This window comes from Hibiscus syriacus, unplaced genomic scaffold, assembly GCF_006381635.1.
Source record: "Hibiscus syriacus cultivar Baekdansim isolate YM2019G1 unplaced genomic scaffold, ASM638163v2 tig00110718_pilon, whole genome shotgun sequence".
In the NCBI taxonomy this organism is placed as follows: Eukaryota; Viridiplantae; Streptophyta; class Magnoliopsida; order Malvales; family Malvaceae; genus Hibiscus; species Hibiscus syriacus.
Genome location: NW_024062837.1, coordinates 555,764 through 565,313, shown reverse-complemented (window position 1 = coordinate 565,313; position 9,550 = coordinate 555,764). Strand labels below are relative to the sequence as shown.

Sequence of the window (9,550 nt, the reverse complement as noted above, 5' to 3'; positions counted from 1 at the left end):
CGTACTCCTAAGTTGTCAGTGTACTTTATCACACTTAATTATGTAGAATGTTGAATCTTGAGATCTTCATTTTACTTCAATGCAAAGTGGTCTTCATATCTTTGTGAAGGGTCTTCTCATCTTTGATATGAATGTATCTATATCATGAGGGAACATCTTGGCCTTTGCTCCTTTAAAGGAAGTCTTCAATAAGCTTCAGATTTCTTGATTCTTCAGATGTTCTTCTCCATTGATCGCTTGAACATCTTTGGATCTCCCGATTTTGACTACATGGTTTAGAATTTCTTGTCTCAATATGACCAATCTTCTTATTAGTCAATCACTTACGAATTAACACCTCGGATGATATGTTGATGCAAATGCAATAAAATCACGATAAAATAGACACGTGAAAAAATGGGTTAGTCCACATAAGATAAACAACAAAATAATAAGTATCGAAATCATTAAATAAAACATACCCTCACATACTGACTACCCAATCGTGCTTAGTAGATCCTACCCAACATGATATCTACCCATATGCTTTGTTTATAGAACATCCTAATTTCATCCCGTCTAGTTTGCAAGCTTATCCAAGAAATTAAACCTAACCGTATGATTTCTATTTCGTGTACATTTATTCGAGAAATTAAAAGTTCACTAAATAAATTAAAAGACTCAACATGCTTTTCCTTGTGTGCTAACCTTGCGAGACTTATTTGGGTCATATTCTACCTAGACTGAAGCTCTAGGTTTACTATATGTTGATTTATGGCTCTAAGGTAAAAAGCGTCAACGAATTGTCCTTTGTTGGTGCCCCATTGGACTGCCAAGCCCTCAATCTTGGTCCATTACAGACTTTCGGATCGAGTTCAATTCGAGGGGACACATTTCCTTATGTCATTGCGGAGGTGAAAACCTCACGAGGATCATAAGGCGTGAGCCCAATGAGCGTTTCACTATCCCGCACGGAGGTGAAAACCACACGAGGGAGTAGTTACTTACTCTTACTTAAATAGGACGGAGCTGAGTTTTAGCTCATGTTATGCAAATGCAGTTGTGCAATGTGTGAGGAAGAGCAAAAACAAAGCAAACAACACTGAACAAAAAACTCAAGACCCCGAATAATTATTTAATCTGAAAACATTAGCAAACAGATCAGTACAACTATTTAGTGGTTAAGAAAATTACGAGTCAAAATGCAAACAAAACTTATTTAAAACCAAAGAAGGGATCAAAAACCAAATTAAAATGAATTTATAATTTTATTTGTAAAGACAATTTATTAATCGACTAATGGCCTTACTCTCTAAAAAGGTCCCCAGCAGAGTCGCCAAGCTGTTGAGATGATATTCCGCCCGGCGAAAACAAGTGTCGTTGCTTTCTAAATCTCGTCTCGAAAAAGTAAGTGTTTTTCTTCTTGTATAAGATAAAACACAATTTGTGGAGTCGCCACCAATCTTTGATTAGGGTGTGATTGAGCACCTAAAAATATATTTGTCATTTAAATAAAATATTAATTTTAATTAAAAAGACAAACTTGGGGTATGCGTTACCAAAATTTGAGTTCGAGATTCGGTTCCGTGTGGGGAAGGATTAGCACCCCCACAACGCTTTAAATCGGTACCTAGTCGATTAATTAATTGTCTTTGCAATAAAATATACAAGCTCGAGTCTGATTTAATTTAAGATCCCCTAAAATAACATTTTTTTGAAATTTTAGATGAAAGATAATAATATTTAATTATTTCTTATTGAGAAAAACCGATCTATCATATCTTGAAGCAATCGATTCTTACTACAATTGAAATAAGAAATATTAAAATTTCATTCTAAATTTCAAAATAATTATACCTAAAATAATTTTTAGAGAGAAAATAATAATATTTAATTATTTATGATCGAATATTATTATTTTGAAAACCCTTTGAAAACTCATGCAAAAGTCAAACAAATTAAAAAGCCTATAAACAATTGATTAATTATTTATTTTACCAATATTTAATGAGAATAAGGATATTCAATTAATTAAATATCTCAAGATGAGACTATAGATTCGATCTAACTGTCTTTTCTCGATGAATTTAATTAGAAGAATATGATCTTTTCCTCAATCCCCAAATTTTAAAAATGAATTCGATTTTATTGGTGTTACTTGACGGGATATACTTTCATTTTAAAATTATCGAAAGTAACTTTCTTATACGTTAAGATAATCACTTTATGAAAATATTAAAATGCTCGAATATTACCCTTTATCAATTTGTTTTGAATCGAGTCCAATGATGCTAATGAGGATATCATATAAGATTTATTATGACTAAAATGAATTAATATGCAAAGTACTATAGATGTAAATAATCCTCTAATAATATAAAAATATTAAAAATATTAAAATTAAGAGAATAAAATACATATTTCAAGAAAAAATAAAAAATGAAGCATTATAATTAATTAAAATAAAAAAAACGTGGGATTAAAAAAATGTGGACACAACTTAGTGGAATGTATTTTAAAATGGAACATCATAGTTATAGTGCTCCACTTTCTAATTTTTATTATTACTTTTAATAATGGTATTATTTTATGTCATTATTATTTTTTTTCTATTCATTATATTATTTTATTTTAAACACTAATATATATTATTAGGATACATATGTGACTAAAATAAAAATAATAATAAATAAGTACTAGATTTAAAATATTTAAACATAAAAGGTAATAATAGAAATAAAATAAAATTACAATTAAATAACAACCAAAATAATAATATAAGATTAAATTAAAAAATATGTAAATTATTTGTCAATATTCGAAATATTATAAAATATATATATTAAAAGTGTAAATAATCCTAAAATATTATTTAAATATATGTAAATATACGAGTAGTGACTAAAATAAAAATAAATAAAATGTGAAGACAAAATTAAAAGATATAGAAACATGATTTCGGTGACTATAATAGAAGATTACAGAATACATGAACCATGGACTTGATTTATCAATCTTGAAATTGCACACACAATCCCTCCCCAAAACGACGTAGTTTTGATAAGTATATAAATATACCAAAATAAGCCTAAAATCATTAATTCTACTCATTTGTAATTTTTGCTTCTCTCTCTAAAGAGAGAGAGCTCTCACTTCTCTCTAAATTCCCTTACCAGAGGGAGCTCCGATCACCGGCCACCGCCAGTTACTATTCATGTCGCCAGTCACTATTTACGGTCGGAAAAAATTAAAATAGCTCAAATCATAGATCGGCTCACCCGAAACCCGAAACCACCCTTCTTTTTCTCTAAAAAACTTTAAAACGACCTAGATCTAAGATTTTACCTTTGGTAAAATCAACTTTTCCGACGACGTTTGGGCTTTGACGAAGGTAAGATCTCCTCTCCTTTCGGTTTGTTTCCTACTCGTTTGGTGTTACTTGCTCTCTTCCCGTTCTTGCCGCCGTCGTGTTTTTTATGTAGGTTTTCAAGGCTATTTATAGGCCTCGGAAAGCTTCAAACAACCGTTCATTTTGGTGAGTCACCGGATCTACAATGGTGACTCACCATAGGGAGCAAGGTGTGCGGCTCTCCTGCATCTTCTAGAGTCTTCTGTGCGGCGCTGACGTCATGATGACGGCAAGTTGGAGAAGATGCGGAAACCGTAGAAGTATCTGAATCGGATCTTGGGCCAGATCTGGATCTAGATCTGGGCCTCCGGTTTTGTAAATGGACTCCCAATATATATTTTTATAATAATAATAATAATATGATAATCTCGGACAAAAATGACGGTTGACAGATTTTGTATGAACCAAAAACATATATCGGCAGCAAACTTTATTCAAAAACCATTGATAATCAATTTGATTGTACAAGACCTTGATGTTTGTATATAATACTGTGGATGTACGATTCTTAACATCTAAAGTGCTGCAACTCGAAAGTTAAGTGTAGCCACAAAGAAGGAAGGAGCCAAAGGTTGAAGCAAAGGACAGAAACCACGACATGAAAGCCATAGCTGCAGACAACTGATATCTACTACATATCTTGGATGGACAATATGTCGAGCCGACATCCGCCAAGTGACTTGTTAAACTAGCAGTCGAACAGGCGGTGGCTAGCGAGAGAAATGATAAGGCCTGCGATCACATAAAACATGGTTTTATATAAAGGATAATATTATGATGATGATATGCATCTCTAGCCCTGTAACATACCTAATCTCCGACAATGATGACCAGCAATACTCTCGGTTGTCGTGGTAGGCATTTGACAAACACAGAATATGCATCAACCAATGCTAATGATACACTCCATGGAGTCACTAAACCCATGACAGTCACCAAGTAGCTGCAAAGAGTTTAAAGGAAAACAAGTGAGCAATTGAATATTGAAGTTTCTGCAGACACCACCATAGATGGTTTGAGGCGATCTAGTTACATATTTTCAAAAACATGCAAAACACAAGTCAAGAAATATAAATTACAAACGCAAACAGGGATGGACCGGGGACTGGCGGGGCAGTAGCACCTGAAAATTTCAAATTCTCATGTAGTGTATATTTTTGGTTGAATTCTCCAACTAGCAAAGAAACAGATCACGTACCTTGGGAATGGTTTCCATAAAAGTGTTGAAAGTCCAAATTCAATATAGGCTTAATCAACTGTATATAATAATCCTCTCTCAGGCCTGGACTTTTAAGCAATGAAAAGCATTTGATCTTTGCATGTCCCTGCACCCAAATAACCTCTCAGATAATTTTACCCTTTCAATCATTAAATGCCACTTTACCTTTAGTCATCTATAAGCAGTAGGCAAGGTTTCTTCGAAACGGCTTTTTTCTGAACCTCAAATCCATTAATATTCATAAACAGAAAATCAACATGATAAAGCTGATACTTTACATGGCCTAACCTCAATCAAAATCCTAAGAAAAATAAGCAGGAGAATAATTATGATCATGATCACAAAAGGTGCCCCGAGGTTTCGAACTAACAACAGAACCAGCTATCAAGTCGATATTAAAATCTAACTACGAATGAAATTCCAAGAAAATATCCATAAAAGAGGCCTGGGTATTAAAGATCAAAAGCCAAAGAGAGAGGGGGGGGGGAAATGACCAAACAAATGGAAGAACCTGAAAGAAGTGTAGCTATAGAACTGAACATCTAAACACATGAAGAGAAGTGAAGCAGAGGAGAAAATGGTTTGTCCCAAACGAAGAGCAAAGCTAGCGCTTGTCCCCAACGCTCCTGGAACTGCTTCCATCATCCCTCATGTCATCTTCTCTCTCTTTTTCTTCATCACTAATTTTCCAACAAAGAACAGATGCCAAGGAAAACGAAAACAGGTTGAAAGACTAGAACTGGAGTTGAAAACCCAGAATTTTATGTTTAACCAAGAGAGAGAGAGAGGACGAAGAAATAGAAAGAGAGAAGAAAAGAGAGGAGGAGGTCGAGATGGTCGGCCAAGTTGTTGTAATGGCGCTTTAGGGTCTGTTTGTTCCCGTAATTCGAATTACGGAATTGATTTTCCCCGAATTTCAGTGTTTGTTTCACGTAATTCGTTTTTCGGAAAATGTTTTCCTGTGTTTGTTTCACGTAATTCGTTTTTCGGAAAATGTTTTCTCGTGTTTGTTTCACGTAATTCGTTTTCCGGAATGTAATTCATTTTCCTAGTAACAGGATTTCCTTTGTGTTTTCTGTAAAATGACTTACGGATTCATTTTCCGTAAGTCATTTTTCGAACTTTTCACTTCAAAACAAAAATACTCAAAATAATTTTATTTTATGAATTTAATATTAATAAAATATTTTAATATCATTTTCATCAAAATATTAATTATTAAAATATTTAAAATATATTTATTAATATTTATAATAATATTATATTATATTTTTAATATTTATATAAAATAATCAATTATATTATAATAATATAAGATATTTTATTTTATTTTAATAATATATAATAAATTTTTTATATATTTAATAATAAATAATATTATTTATATATTTCAATAATATTTTAGTAAAGATATTTAAAATATACTAATTAATATTTTTAAAATATAATATAGCATTATTACTTTAATAAATAATGTTTAAATAATATTATTTATTATATTTAATATTTGTAATAAATAATTTTTAAAAAAACTCTTCAACTAGTGAAAAAAATGTTTAAATAACATCTTCCAAACATCATAAAACGTTTTTCAGATGTTTTCCAGAAATGTAATTCATTTTCCAGAAATGTAATTCATTTTCCAGAATTCAAATTCCAGTAATTCATTTTCCAGTAATTCAAATTCCAGTAATTCAAACTCCAGTAATTCATTTTTCGAAAAACCAATTACAGCCAAACAAACAGACTCTAAGGGTCAATTTCAATTCTTAATCTTACAAATGGAGAAAGCGTCTTTTCTCCATTTTTGATTATTGTACGTGGATTCCCGGGCTAATCTTATTCTTACATATGCGTTTTCCAATTTCCAGTCGTATTTTTTTTCCTCCATACCAAAACAGTGAAATACTGCTAAATTCAATTTATTTATTTCGTAAAACTCCAATGACTTGCAAATTGGGAAAATATTTAAACTGATATTTGTTTGGATAAAACTACGTATTTGAACACTCAACTATCACTTTAGTTCCATTTTGGCCATCAACTAATTTTCTTATTCAAAATCATTACTAATGCTATATTTTAGTTTCATTTTGGTCACTCGCTGTTAAAAAATTAACGGTGATGTTGATATCTCACCATAAAATAATATTATTGTAATACCCCAATTTAGGGGCTAAATTTTAGAACTATAAAGTGGTGGATTTAATTAGTATTTTGGAAGAAATTGAGGATTAAATTGTAAAATCGTAAAGTTAGAATACCATTTATAAAGTGCAGGAAATACAGTGACTAAACTCATGATTTACCCATTTTTCTTTTGGAGAGAATTATAAACCTCTCCCCCGTATGTTCAACAGAAAATTTTTCATTTTTCCTCGACCCAGTCAACGATTTTAAACTCCGATCTACTCACCGTCTGGCTACCGTTCGATGAAGCAAAACCACCATCGTGTTCGTTGTCAAAAGATAAACAAAACCCCTCAAACCTCTCGTCGTGAATCAGTGTCGTTCGTCATTAATTTCAATCGGAAGTATTGGCAGTTTTAACTCAAATTTTGTTGGTTTTTCGTCGATTCACGTCGATCCGGCCACCCGTTTTCGACACCTCCCGCACCATCGTGTTCCTTGCATCGTTCTGAGTCCATCGATGTCCTCCATGTCTCCGTCGTTGCCGACGCGTAGAGGGGTGAGAAAGTTAAAGTTTTCAATAAGTTATATTTTATGTTTTGTGATGTCCTGAATCCGAATCCGAAGACTATTTCGTCAAATTCAAACCCGGTAAGCTGGTTTTCACTGATATATCACCAGATTCGATTCGTTTTACGTAATTAAGCTCCGTTTTTGATGAAATTTCTGTTGATGTGTATCTGAGGAATTATTGGAAGTTGATTTCAAAATCGAGGGTATTCGAATGGAGTTTAAATGGTCGATCAATATGGCACAAAAATCGAGATAATACATTACTACCTCTTTATGTTTTATAGAACATGTTGATAATGGATAAATGCATGAATGCATATGATTAGTCTATTATGTCTGTTTGATTATGGATGGATTCGAACCGAATACAGTTTAAGTGATAAATTAGTTAAGATTCTATTAAATTACAAGTCATGTGATTAAGTGATAAAGGAATCAGTCCTAAATTTGTAGATTATAAGGATGATAAATTATGAAAATACTTCGATTAGGTAAAATTATGAGAATACTTCGATTAGGTAAAATTATGAAAATACTCTTATGTTGAAATAAGGATAAGAATTGACTCTGGAAGTTGGATAAGAATTTTAAAGACATTGATATGATGAAAATACTGATGTGTACAGAAAATATTGGTTTTGCTTAGGAAATTTGGATAACCGATTTGTAAATCCAAGATGGCTTGTACAAGATACTAGAAGTTTTGTTAAGGAAATATTTAAAGTTTAGAGATGATTCGGGAAAGCAATTAACCCCAGAATCTCTAAATTATAATTATACTTGTTAAGAGTTTTAATACATAAATTATTTGTTTAGGAAATTACGAAAATGCCCTTGAAAGGTAAAAATAGTCCGAGTTGACCATGAACGAGAAAGTACTTTGAGGATTCGTACTTAACTCGATAAATTATAGATTTAATTATTAAGATCATGTCTTTATATAGAAAATTCCTGGTAACCTGTTGTAACATCTGAGAAGGCACTTGACCCAAAAATCTTTGAGTTATGAATAATAATTTATCGAGGGTGAGATTTTGTCAGAAAATGAAATAAGTAACCTCAATGACTGAGGATTAAGTGATTTAGATAAGTCTGGAAAACTCTGATGAGTTTACATAGTGTACCATTTATATGGGTTATGAACCACAAATCAAGTACGTCAGCATTTTCTGATATCGTGAAGTGTGGAAATGAAATAAAGACCATTGGAAGATCTATTCAGCGATGATTCTGAAGATGATCCATGGACAAGAATTTTTTGTATTAAAGAGTAAATACCCTGGAAGGGAAATGAATTGACCAGTCGACATCAGTTCTGGGAGTTGTTCGATAATCTGATCTATCGACATAGATTGTAATGTTCTGAATCTTCATTTCTTCCTTATCAGCTCAAATCATATTCTGAATAACTGATGATTTCGTCAGTTAATGAACTTTTTCAATAGTGATTCTAACTTATGGTATTCTATCGGTATACTGAAGATCCGCGTTTCTCTGTCCAATAAGATTATCCAGTATCTCTAAATAATATCTGGAAACTCTAGTGTGTTCCCTAATCACATGAATGTTTTACCTGATTTCTAACTTGGATTCTGATATGATACCTGACCTGGATTCTATTCTAATACTTGACCTAAATTCTGTTATGATATCTGAAATGAATTATGTTTTGATTTTTGATATATTTATTTATTGACGAAAAATGTTTTATTTGGGGGGTAATGTTGGAGGAAGTATACCTGGAGGCTCAACGACTTTGTGTTCAGGGCCTTACTGGACTTGATGGTAGGTGTATGGTTCTGGGGGACCTACACATTTGGGACTTGACGGATGGAGATAGTGTTCATGTTTTTAAAACATGTTACATAAACTGATTTTACTGAAATATTTTATCTGTATCTTTTCACTAGTTTTACTGGAACACACTAGATAACCTATTCTGATATCCTGAACCTAGACATCCGAAATATTTCCATCTGAACTGAATACTATTTGTTACTACCTAAAATATCAATGGGACCTCAGCTCAGCCTAAAAATCTGTAGATATATGAACCAATAAGGAAATATATGTTTATCTGTATATACACGTTCTTCAGCATTATCTGGTAGTTCTGTATTACTGAGCTTTCCGAAGCTCACTCTATTACTCACCATTTCAGGTTAAAAGAATTGTATCAGTGCAGTTGTCGACTTCAGTAAGGGAGTTCTTCCGGCGTTGTTTGTAACATCCTCAATGTC

The 9,550-nt window shown here is 32.3% G+C and overlaps 1 pseudogene; it reads right to left on the bottom strand.

Moving 5' to 3' along the window:
- Positions 1 to 3,807: 3,807 nt before the first annotated feature.
- Positions 3,808 to 5,392, bottom strand: LOC120138967 (annotated as a pseudogene).
- Between the last annotated feature and the right edge of the window lie 4,158 nt (positions 5,393 to 9,550).